Below are 12,391 nucleotides of genomic sequence, written 5' to 3' on the forward strand. Positions count from 1 at the left end.
ATTTTAAAAGTATGAATATAAATGTTATCATCTTAGAATCAAAAGAATATTAAAATATATGAACTGTATCTATTTAATTCCAAACTATAGTTTTCTATGCCAAAAAACACCCACTAAGATAATTTGAAACAAGATATAAGACGTACGTGTACATAATATTAGATATTATTCTCAATTTTGGTGCTTATTCTATATCAAATATAGATCGAATTTTATTAGACAGTCTAATTTAAAAAAAAAAAAAAGGGAAAAAAGAAGACAGATGAAAAATATGTATATAAAATATTATTATTAAACAGAAGTTATAGAATTATATGTATGAAGTTAAGAACGTGACAGAATATTCCACATATTTTTTATTTGAAATAGACGTGAATGCCTTTGAATAATGTACTATTTGTGAAGTATGATCGAATTGGGTTAATAACTGTTAACTTTCAAATGTTTACTACAATGGAAGCTTACTTATGTCTCAACTTTAAGCAAACTTTTTTAATGATTGTATAAAAAAATTTTTTTAAATAATTCTTTGTTTTAAATTTATAGGGGGGGGGCTTGTTTGGCAATACTGACCCCTCGGAAAGCCACTGTGTTACAATATTTAGCAAAAATTTAGTCTCGATGACCAGTGCTGATCATCAGTGGATATTTCCAACGGTAAAGTTTCTCGTGATAATTAACTTCGAAAAGTAAAACCCAGACAATTACAGAATTGCACTTTTTAACGTGTGAAAAAAAGAAAAAATTTTAACTGAAATTGTTATGATAATTAAAATCTCCATTAAAATCGGGGGGCCTCTAAGATTAAACATTTTTCCAAGGATAGAAAAGAGGTCCCGTGACTAATTACGCTATCATTAAATCTAAATTTGTTTTTTTTATGGCGCTAGAGGTTGCCATATTCAATGAATGTGACGAAGCATATAATCAGCGGACGATTAAGGCGCTTTTAACGATGCTTCATTTATCAAATTATGATAATTAGTTTAGAAGCTAGGAGGGAACAGATAAACACGTAACCCTCGCCATAGTATAGTCGGGGTAAAAATTGATAAAATTATTTGTAACTCTCGTATGTTAAATATCATTTGACGGCCATGAGTACTTAAAAAGATGATTTACAGTTGAAGATCAAAATTTGAGGTACTGCGAATTTGAAACAGTCAGAACACAATCTTACGCGTTCTGAAGTATTATCTCCCTAATTCGACGACGGTTTGCGAAAAGCTGCCAATAGTGCAAGAAATAGTGACTCCTCGTATGGCGATTACTTTTTCAAGCTTAAAATGCTCCTTACTTTTGCTACTTTGCTACAAAAACTGTAAGAAAAAAATAATTTCTTTACGCAAAGGAAGTTTTTTTTAGATGTGAAAATTTCTTGCGCAAAGCATTATTATTTTCCTTTTGATATTCAGCTAAAAAAACCAATTTTCCTGTGTGCATGTTCATTACGAATCATTTACATTTTTCGGAAAAGTATTATGAAAATATGAACGAAAGCAGAAGTCAAATATTTTCAATCAACTTTTACATATCCGAGTTTCATTCAACTTTAATACGCACTACGTAGTCAGTGAGGCGGTCGATCTGTCGGTTACAAGAGGTAATCTTTTATGTCATATGATTTCTAGAGTTACATGATCATCTCGGCTCGTAATATAATTTTACTTCAAACAAAAAAAAATTTTTCTTTTATTTTTGCTCTGTTCTCATGAAAAGTTTTTTCATTATTAGCGTTTTTTTTATTCGCGTTGGTTGAACAAAACAAAAATGTTGAAATCAAATGAAAGAACTTGGGTCGTGTAATTTGTTGAATACATAGATGATATAAAATGGTACGGTTACCGCTATAAAGGTACACGCAAAAACTGGGAATAGCGCATTTGTTCATTTTCAACCAATTTATAGTTTCAACTAGCAGATACCCGCCCGCTTTCTCCTTTCAAAACAAAGACTGTCACGTTATAGCCTTCACTTATCCCCCTTTTCGTTCACAATTTTATGGATTTAAATTTTTTGGTGGGGAACTATATGTTTTTTGAAAATTAATGGTTCAATCATTAAGTTAACCTGATTTTTGTACTTTTTGGAAAATTCCCCCATCCACTGAGTTTCATCAAATTACAAAACAAAAATTTTTTTAGATTTTCTTGATCTTTTCAAAGGATTTGCAAAGGTACGTACCCCTTAAACAATTGCAAAAAAACGAGAAATTTTTGTTTCGATAAAACTCAGTATATAAGATAATTTTGGCCAAAAAAGTACAAAAATTGGGTGCATTTGATGACTGATCGAATAGTTTTTGAGATACGGACAAAACTCGATAAAGGTATTGCGATATCTCAGAAACTGTGTATCCAATCATTAAATTAACCGGATTTTTATACTTTTTATATCAAAATTACCCCACCCATCGAGTTTTATCCAATTCCAAAACAAATTTTTTTTGCGATTTTCTCGATTCTTTCAAAGGGGTAACCCCACGGTTCTATGTAATTTTAGTAGGGATGTAATATAAAGTCCTACTTTAGACGAGGGGGTGTATCACTCAGGGGGAAGCAATGTGCCTACTTTTGATTGGCTGCGGCTCTCATTTGCAGGAAATTCCAATAGAACGACAATATTTCGTATGTTTTAGATTTTAATATTTCTATATCCATGGTTTTCGATTGCCTCAAACAATATGTCTGCTTTTGATTGACTGCGGCTGTTCGCACTCTCAATTGCAGGAAAATTTAAATGTATAGTTCAGTTTTAGCACTTTTTCTTATAAAACATCCTAGAACATCAGGAAAAAAAACATTTTCAAGCATTTTTCATGTAGATTATGAATCTGTATGCGACGATACCGAAAAATTCTTCAATTCAGGAAAATATGCTTTTTGAAAATATGAATTTTCTTGGTTAATACAAGTTATATTTTAAGCCTAAAATGGAATATATGGGTTAAGTTAATTAAACATATGTTTTTATGGTATTTTATTTACCTTATTTATTATTAAATATATTAAAAATATACAAAAATTATAAAAATATATTCAATAAAATAATATTTTTAAATATTTAAGTATTAAGTAGGTATCAAAACAAATATGGCGTCAACAAGTGACATCTACCTTGTTTGTGTATACAAAATAGGGTTGACGACACAATTGATGGATAGTATGAAAGCCTAAAACAACAATTAATCTACGATACTCATGCTAACTCGATCCCGTTAAAAGTACGATTGACATCAAATCACAGAGTGAACGCAAGGGCCAAAAAACCCGCAGACCCGTCCTAACTCGACCCCATTAAAGGCATGGCCAACCCGTGGATCGCAGGGTGAATTCAATCACAGAATGAACGCAAGGGCCAAAAAGCCGCAGACCCGTCCTTACTCGACCCCATTAAAGGCATGGCCAACCCGTAGATCGCAGGGTGAGTTCAATCATATGGTGAACGCAAAGGCCAAAAATCTTACGAGCTCGTGCTAACTAGACTTCCTTAAAGGCATGACCAACCTGTGGTACACAAGATGAACGCAGCCATTTGCCTGTTGTTTGTCTCATGCGTTCACCATGTGATCTACGGGTTGGCTATGCCTTTAATGGGGTCGAGTTAGGACAGGTCTGCGGGTTTTTTGGCCCTTGCGTTCATTCTGTGATTGAATTCACCTTGCGATCAACAGGTTGGCCATGCCTTTAATGGGGTCGAGTTAGGACGGGTCTGCGGGTTTTTTGGCCCTTGCGTTCACTCTGTGATTGAATTCACCCTGTGATCAACAGGTTGGCCATGCCTTTAATGGGGTCGAGTTAGGACGGGTCTGCGGGTTTTTGGCCCTTGCGTTCACTCTGTGATTGAATTCACCCTGTGATCAACAGGTTGGCCATGCCTTTAATGGGGTCGAGTTAGGACGGGTCTGCGGGTTTTTGGCCCTTGCGTTCACTCTTAGATTTGATGTCAATCATACTTTTAACGGGATCGAGCTAGCATGAGTATCGTAGATTAATAGTTGGTTTTAGGCTTTCATACTATCCATTAATTGTGTCGTCAACCCTATTTTTGCATGTTTACACAAACAAGGTAGATGTCACATGTTGACGCCATATTCATTTTGAAACTTAATACTTAAATATTTAAAAATATTATTTTATTGAATATATTTTTATAATTTTTGTATAATTTTAACACATTTAATAATAAATAAAGTAAATAACGACCTATTTTTAATTAATTTAATACAGTTATTCATTTTTAGGCTTGCAAATATTAACCAAGAAAATTGAGTATATTTTCCTGAATTAAAGAAAAACTGTGAGTTTTTCGGTATCGTCGCATACGGTTTCGTAATCTACGTAAAAAATGCTTGAAAATGTTTTTTTCCTGATGTTCTAGGATGTTTTATAAGAAAAAGTGCTAAAACTACCAAACTAAAATCTTTTACCCTAAAGAAAAAGATAGAATAGTAAAGTATTTTTTTAAAAATAAAATTGAGAAATTAATTACAAATATAATATTTTTAGCTAATTACCCTTGAATGAAGGGATATACCTTTAATATTCCTATGACTGACTAATTACCTAAAGAATATATCGTAAATAATTCGTAAAATAATAAAATTAAAACTTCACTAATTTAAATTAAGATTAGGTTCACGGGGTACATAATTCAATACATAAATAAGTAAAAACTTCCACAAATAAATTTTTACATTAATTCCATATTTAAAAAATTCTATAATACGTTGAAATTTTGTATTGAAAATTAACCGACGTATTTTCGAGACATTTTTTAGCCTTCTTTTGAATTTCTTTCGTTAACTTATAATAGTTGTAACGTACAGGATTGGAGATTGAATATTCACTAAATTGAATAGAATATTGTTGCGTTTAGGTTGCTTATATCGTTGAAAAAATTGTTTTAAAACAAGCATAAATACTTCACGTATTTATATTTCTTTACAAATTTTACTTTTCTTTTGAATGTAAGATTATTTATTTATGTTGTCCACACACGTCAACCATATGTCAAACATGTTTCCATGCTTACAAACGAATCAAAAACACTTAAAGAAGGCTTTGAGCATACTTTCAGCATGCGCCTAGTTAACAGCCAATAGAAAGTAGGCCAATGATACCCTGCCCTTATCTCCTGAGTGAGACTCACCCCACTCGGTTATACTCCATCCCTTATAAAATATTCCTATTTCCATGGGTAACCCCTTTTTTATCTCCAATTTCGATAAAACTCAGTATTTAAGGTAATTTTGACCCAATAAGTATACAAAAATCGGGTGCATTTGACGACTGATCGTATAGTTTACTATCTTGGGCGATTTGAAATATTTTGCCTGTACCCTTTTATTTTTTTTACCTTCTTCTTGCTTTTAGTATTGAACGAACATAAGGTTTAGTTTTCACATTAATTATAAATTGAGATAAGTCTCTCTGTCTCTCTTTGGTAAAACAAAATTATTATTGTACATTCAATTACGAAATTTTTTTTTCTTTCGTTTGAAATGAAAAACTTTAGTTGATATTTGATATTCATATAAAATTCAACAATTTTTTTACTATTTTCAAAGGATATAAAAATTTTCTTGTTTAATCGACTTTAAAAAAGCAGCAAATTTTGTAGTATATAATTTATATTTTTTTATGTTTTTCTAATTTTGTTTGAAAGGTAAACTTGCTACGGTATTTTCATCTGTCTTGTATCTTATCAGAGAAATTCTTATCAACTGAGCTTAAAAAAATAACGTCTTTAATTTGGCGTATGCGAGTTTGTTCACGAACATAAAAAAATCCTTAGGCATAATATTTGGACGTGATTTTGATTTTCGAGCTAAACTTGTTACTTTCAGGAAGATATTTAAAGATTAAAGGAAAAAGAGGTGTCGTGGAACACCTGGTAAGAACTATGCCCCAATCTTATCTTCGTACGTTATAAATGTAGCGTTTACTTTTTTATTTACAATATATTTTTCTGAAAATTTAAGGTATTAATTTTTGCTGCTTTTAGTTTTTACTGCATCAATTAATTGTAATATTAGTTTAAAACAGACATACTTCTGATTTAATAGTCAAGCTAATATGTGCGTACCTTCAGTTGGTTTTATCAGGATATTTATTATGACATACCATAAAATTTCCTTGTGTTAATTTAAATTATCTGTATTATCTTTGTATATTCTATTTTTGTATATTCTCAAAATTCACGACAAGCTGAATCGCTGAAAAAAGTTTTAGTTTCTTAGGTGATTTAGGTGAAAATGGTTTCTGGTGTCGTTTTTTTTGTTGTTGTCCTTTTCTTTTGTTTTACCTCTCAATCAGCAAACAAATCAGAAGGATAACGTGCGATAAGGAACATAATTCCAAAAATTACATTTGTTTAAAAAAGTTAAACAAAAACAATATTTAAAAGAGTTAAATGTACTATAAAACTTATTTAACAAAGCTTTGCAGATTAAAGGAAATATATTGTAAGAAAATCATCCACAATAAGTCTTTATTAAAAAAAGTAATTAAAAACAAGTGAAAACAAACAATTGACTGAGTTAATTTTTGAAATACCATGCATAGTCAGTGTTGATTTCTTTATTACCTTACACATACAAACATGTGACACATACATAACTTAATAATCAAGTATAGTACATATTATAAAATTTCCGCCTAGTTGTCGCCCTCACGGGTAAACAGTGATGTTTACGAAAAAATCAAAAAGTTGTTTAATTTTTGATAAGGAACATTTTTTACATTTAAACTTTTGTTCTATCTCTAACGGTTTACAAGATGGATCCTACGGACCCAAGACCCAATTGACCCATGATGCTCATTTACGAACTTGACCTCACTTTTTACGTCCTGAGTACGCTATAAAAATTTCAGCTTGATATCTTTTTTCGTTTTTGAGCTATCGTGTCCACAGACGGACGGACGGACGGACGGACAACCGGAAATGGACTAATTAGGTGATTTTATGAACACCTATGACAAAATTTTTTTCCTAGCATCATTATGTTTAAGCGTTACAAACTTGGGACTAAACTTCATATACTATGTATATTTCATATATGCATGGTATAAAAATTTAGAATATTATCTTCGAATCTCTACTAGTCTTATCAGTCGAGATTCATTTCACCTAAATTTTGAAATGTTTTGAAATTCTTTTAAAAGGGTATGCGAATAAATTTGAAATAAATTGTATTATTTTCTTAAAAATGTAGGAAAAAGTTTGAATAAAAGTGGCATTATATATACCATCTTTGTTAAATCTCATTTATTGTGAAAAATCTAATATGAAGCAGCAACTTCCATATTCAGATAACAAATTTTAGCAATTTGAATCACAGGTCATAACTATAAAGTTATCCATACATAATCAAGCACTTGCAAAAGCTGTATACAAATCGTTAACTTTTTCGTTAACTTTTGACACAATATGGCATACAACATGATAGCTAGAAAAAATCTCAAGCCTGGAATTAGGAAGTTTTAATACTCTGGAAATATCAAGAGATAGTCAAAGAGTTTTATTATCGGCTATACAGATTTTATTTCGATTTTATTTAATATTTGATTATTATCAGAATTAGAGGTAAAAACAGTTTTTCTAAAGAAAAAAATGACATCATTTTTGTTGTAATCATGGAATGTTCCTGCCTTTTACAACTCACTCCCGCTCTGCTGTTATGTTGAGAGAGTAGTGTCCCGCTCAATTGTCCCGCTATAGTTCATCCACCATGTTGAGGCAAATGTAGCGGTCATTTTCTAATCACAGAAAGATGCAAGGTGTTAATATTTTGGTCAAGTAAAAGAATATTTTAGCGAATATTGTAAAAATGATATAAGGATATAAGACTTCTGGTGACTTCTGGTGACTTCATGATAGAAGCATGATAGAAGACTTCTGGTGACTTCTGGCCTTCATTATTCCGTTACATAAAAAACTTGATTACAAAAACAATAACGCTAGACATTTCTTGGAATATTACATGCCAAACTTTTCTTACGTATCGTTTTAGCCATATTCTCAGTAATCTTGTGACGTCCTGGTGATTGTCATTTCTCATTGATCTTATTCCAGATCAATTATCCTTCATGGTAAGGACTGAATCATGCTCTTCATATTATCGACTAAATTTCAACATATTTGAGTTGTTTTATTTGCCCATCACCTATATGAAAGTATAAGCCATTCCAATATCCCTTCTTTAAATAAAAATTTTAACACTCTATATCTAGAAAAAAAGACTATAAGTATATTGAGAAATTGTCATTATTTTAACCTTATTTACCATTCGATAGGGCTCTGATGCTTTTATACTTTGAACTACCACCCTAAGTATAGAGGTAAATAAGATTTGTTCGAAAATAATTGTACTCCGAATGTAAGTTACATAGAATTTTCAACAAAACAAAGATTCAAAACAGCCATAATACTAACTAAATGTAACATATTCAAGAACATATTATACATGTATATTGTATATATACCATATCTTGTACTTGTGTTAGGTACTGCACTAAAAATAAAAATCTTTTTAAAAACATTGTTTGGGAAAACTTTTTATTTCGAAACAAATAAATGTATTTTTATTTTTTTACCATGTATATGAAATATATCAAGGTATACTAAGTTTAGTCCCAAGTTTGAAACGCTTAAAAATATTGATGCTATGAACAAAATTTTAGTATAGGTGTTCATAAAATCACTTAATTAGTCCATTTTCGGTTGTTTGTCTGTCGGTCGTCTGTTCTCTGCCCGTCTGTCATCCCTATGACTCAAAAACGAAAGGAGATATCACGATGAAATTTTGATAGCGTGCTTAAGACGTAAAAAGTGAGGTCGAGTTCGTAAATGAGCAACATAGTTCAATTGCGTTTTGGGTCAACGGTTTACAAAATGGGTCCTACGGATCCATTTTGTAAACCGTTAGAGATAGCTCAAAAGTTTAAATGTAAAACACGTTCCTTTTAAAAAAATAAATAACTTTTGTTTGAAACATTTTTTCGTAAATACCACTGTTTACCCGTGAGAGCGCAAATTATGCGCAAATTGTGTAGTATGTATTATATGGGTATATCCGTTACATACATACGACATGTATGTATGTGTAGTGTGACAGAGTAATCAACACTGTCTATACATGGTATTTCAACTATTTACTCAGTCAATTGTTTGTTTGCACTTGTTTTAAATAAAAAATGTACATTATTATTTTCCATGTACTAGGGAAATTTTTTATATAGAAAAATATCTACTTACTATCTTAGTATTGATTTTAATGTTGTTTTACTTTACTGAAAAACTACTTAAAACTTTACTAAAAATAATAATAATGATTATTATATACAAAATATATGTAAGTACACATTAATGAAAAGAAAATTGAACTTAAAGCGGCTTCTAATTTATATTTTGTTCACTGACTCATGAAAATTTAACGAACTGAGTTATCAATTAGGAATAAACAGATTTTAATATTGAAACTATGTTCCTTATCGCTCGATCTTTATTACTGGTTGGGGGTTAAACCCAAAAAAACTGCAACAGACACAAAAAACCGACATCCAGGTTACCTAGGAAGCTAAAACTTTTTCAATCGATTCAGGTTGCCATGAATTTTAAGAAAATACGAATATCTTTTTATAACGGTCAATTTGTATTTTTTGTCAAAATTTTATGTTTTATCATGTAAACAAATTGAGTTGTGAAAGTTATCAGAAGTTAAAGAAAACAGATAATTTAAAGTAAGTACAATGCAATTTTTATGTTATGTCATAATGAATATCCTAATAAAACCAAACGTAATGTACTCACATATTGGGTTTACTACTAAATCAGAAGTATGTCATTTTTAAACTAATACTACAATTATTTCATACAGTAAAAACTAAAAGTAGCTATAAAGTTAAATTCTTTAAAAAATCAAACAAGTATTTGACTTACTAATTTAAATTTTCAGAAAAATATCTTGTAAATAAACAAGTAAGCGCTACAAAATGTACTAATTTACGAAAAGAATATAGTTCCTACCCCTCTAGATTTTTTTAATTTATTTATTTGAATGGTAATTTGGTTGAGTTTGTTTTTAGCTTTGTTTCAAGAAAATCTTCTCCGCCATTTGAAAAAAATCACCGCTTTTTGAGTAATACTCGGCCGTGGAACCGTAAACTTGAACTTGAAACTCAGCTAAGAACACTCTTGATCAAATTATCTTTCAAAAAAAAAATCAAAATCTATTCATTCGTTTGAGAGGTACGATTCCACAAGCAAACACTAAGGTACACAGACAATTTAAACTTACAACGACCTTCTTTGTTCTTTGGAAGATAAAAACTTTAGATAAAAAATTGCAGTTGCAAAATAAAAGTTATCCAAAAGTATATAACATCGCAAAGTGAATACAATAATTTCCTTATATTATAAAACCATTTGATACTTATCTTTTTTCGTTATGAGTATAAGAATGGAATCAGTATATAACTTTAAAAAAAATTGGTAAGATATTGAGAATTTATCAGATTGACCTATCACCATTTTTGGAAAATAATAAAACACCACTTATCTCTAGCTTCAAACTGTCGAAGAATATTCAACAGAACTTTATATGACAGCTCAACATAGATCAGGGTTACAGGTAGGTTATCTTCAGGCCAGATTGACTTAGTGATCCTACTGTTGGAGAAAACTATTCGATCTTATAGAACAAAAAATACAGTTGAGAATAAATAAATAAAATATCCTCATAAGACACCCAGCTCCTCTTGCTTATTAATGTCGTGTCGTGCTGGAACTGAAAAATTTCAAAACCCTTTTTTTCCAGAAAGGTAATTGTTTTTTATTCGTCGAACGTTTTGTTTTTAAAAAAGCTGTACAATCTTTTCTGAAAATTATAATGTTAATATTACATATATAATTTAATTGATTTTACTTGTCTATAAAATAAAATTTTCAAAACTTTCTTTTCACAATAAAAAATACAATTGTCATTACAATAAAATAAAAAAAAAAGTTTGAAAGTTGTACAAAACATAAATTTATATTTATTTTCTTTCTAAGCTAATTTTTTTATATACTTAATATTTTTATAACTTTAAAGTCATAAATATTAATTTTTTGGTAGATACCTATTTTTAGAATTGTGTGTAGCATATTATTTTATACATTTTTAAATCTCTGATGTTTCATGTTAATTACATGTAAAATAAATGGGCTACATGATTTATAGGAAAATTTAACAACTTTAAATCGTAAAATTTTTATACACATTTTCACATTAAAATTAAATGGTTTGGGGTAGGTTAAAGTCTATTCAAAAATTATGTAAACGGTTTTTATGGAAATTAATGGCTTTTCTTAAATAAGAAATAGTGACACACTTGTTTTTAATAAGGAATTTCCACATGAGAACTAGCAAACCAACTAAAAATAAATAAATTTTATAGGCTCTGCCATGTTTCAAAATAAATTCTGGGATAGGACGGAGCGCAGGAAAACAAGGTCTGCGAGAAATGATTGAAATACGTTCGTGATTTTCTAAGTTAAATTGGGAAATTTTAGAATTTTTCATTTTGGCCAATTAAAAATATAGTAAAGTGGTTACCGTGTCGCCCTATTAGCTTAGTTGGTCCGCGGTATGCTTAGGGTACGGGGTTCGATTCCCGCCGTCGCAACAAAAGTTAATTTAATTCATAGTTGTGAAGGGCTGGTGTAGTGCATGGTATTATATACATGCAGGAGGTGCACTCAGCCTCTGAAATTGAAGAGCTGATAAATGAAATTATCAGCGGCAATCACAAGGGGCTCTATATCCAAAGTGTGTCTTTCGTGGACAGCCAATATAACCTAACCTTACCTAACCTAAAGTGGTTACCATGTGGCTCACAAAACTTTTCTTCTTAAAAATGTGGATAACCAACTAAGATTTAAGTTTTTTCTTACTGTATACAAGACTGATATATTTTTCGGTTGAAATACTTTGGTGAAATACTTTCAGTTCACTTTCTCAAGCGAGAATGAGATAGTCAGATACATTTGACTCAGACAAGGGACTACTTAGATACTCTCAAGGTCCTCTTAATGTTGACCGAACAGTAGGTACACGGTAATTTTATAATACACTCTAAATTTTTTTAACAAAACTTAAAACTTTTAATCTTTAAATAAATTATTTTTATTTGTTTCAGGTAAGAAAATTATCGGAAATGACAACACAAACAGAAAGAAAAAAAAACACAACAGAAGGTACAAAACTTACATTTTTAAACATTTATGAATTTCATTTGTTTACAAAAATTAAACAATTCGTTCCCTATGTTTTCAATAAAATTCAATACTACGTTAACCTAATTTCAATAATAAGTATTGAGAAAACATCAATCAAAATTATTTCAAT

The sequence above is a fragment of the Chrysoperla carnea genome, chromosome 1 (genome assembly GCF_905475395.1).
Source record: "Chrysoperla carnea chromosome 1, inChrCarn1.1, whole genome shotgun sequence".
NCBI lineage: Eukaryota > Metazoa > Arthropoda > Insecta > Neuroptera > Chrysopidae > Chrysoperla > Chrysoperla carnea.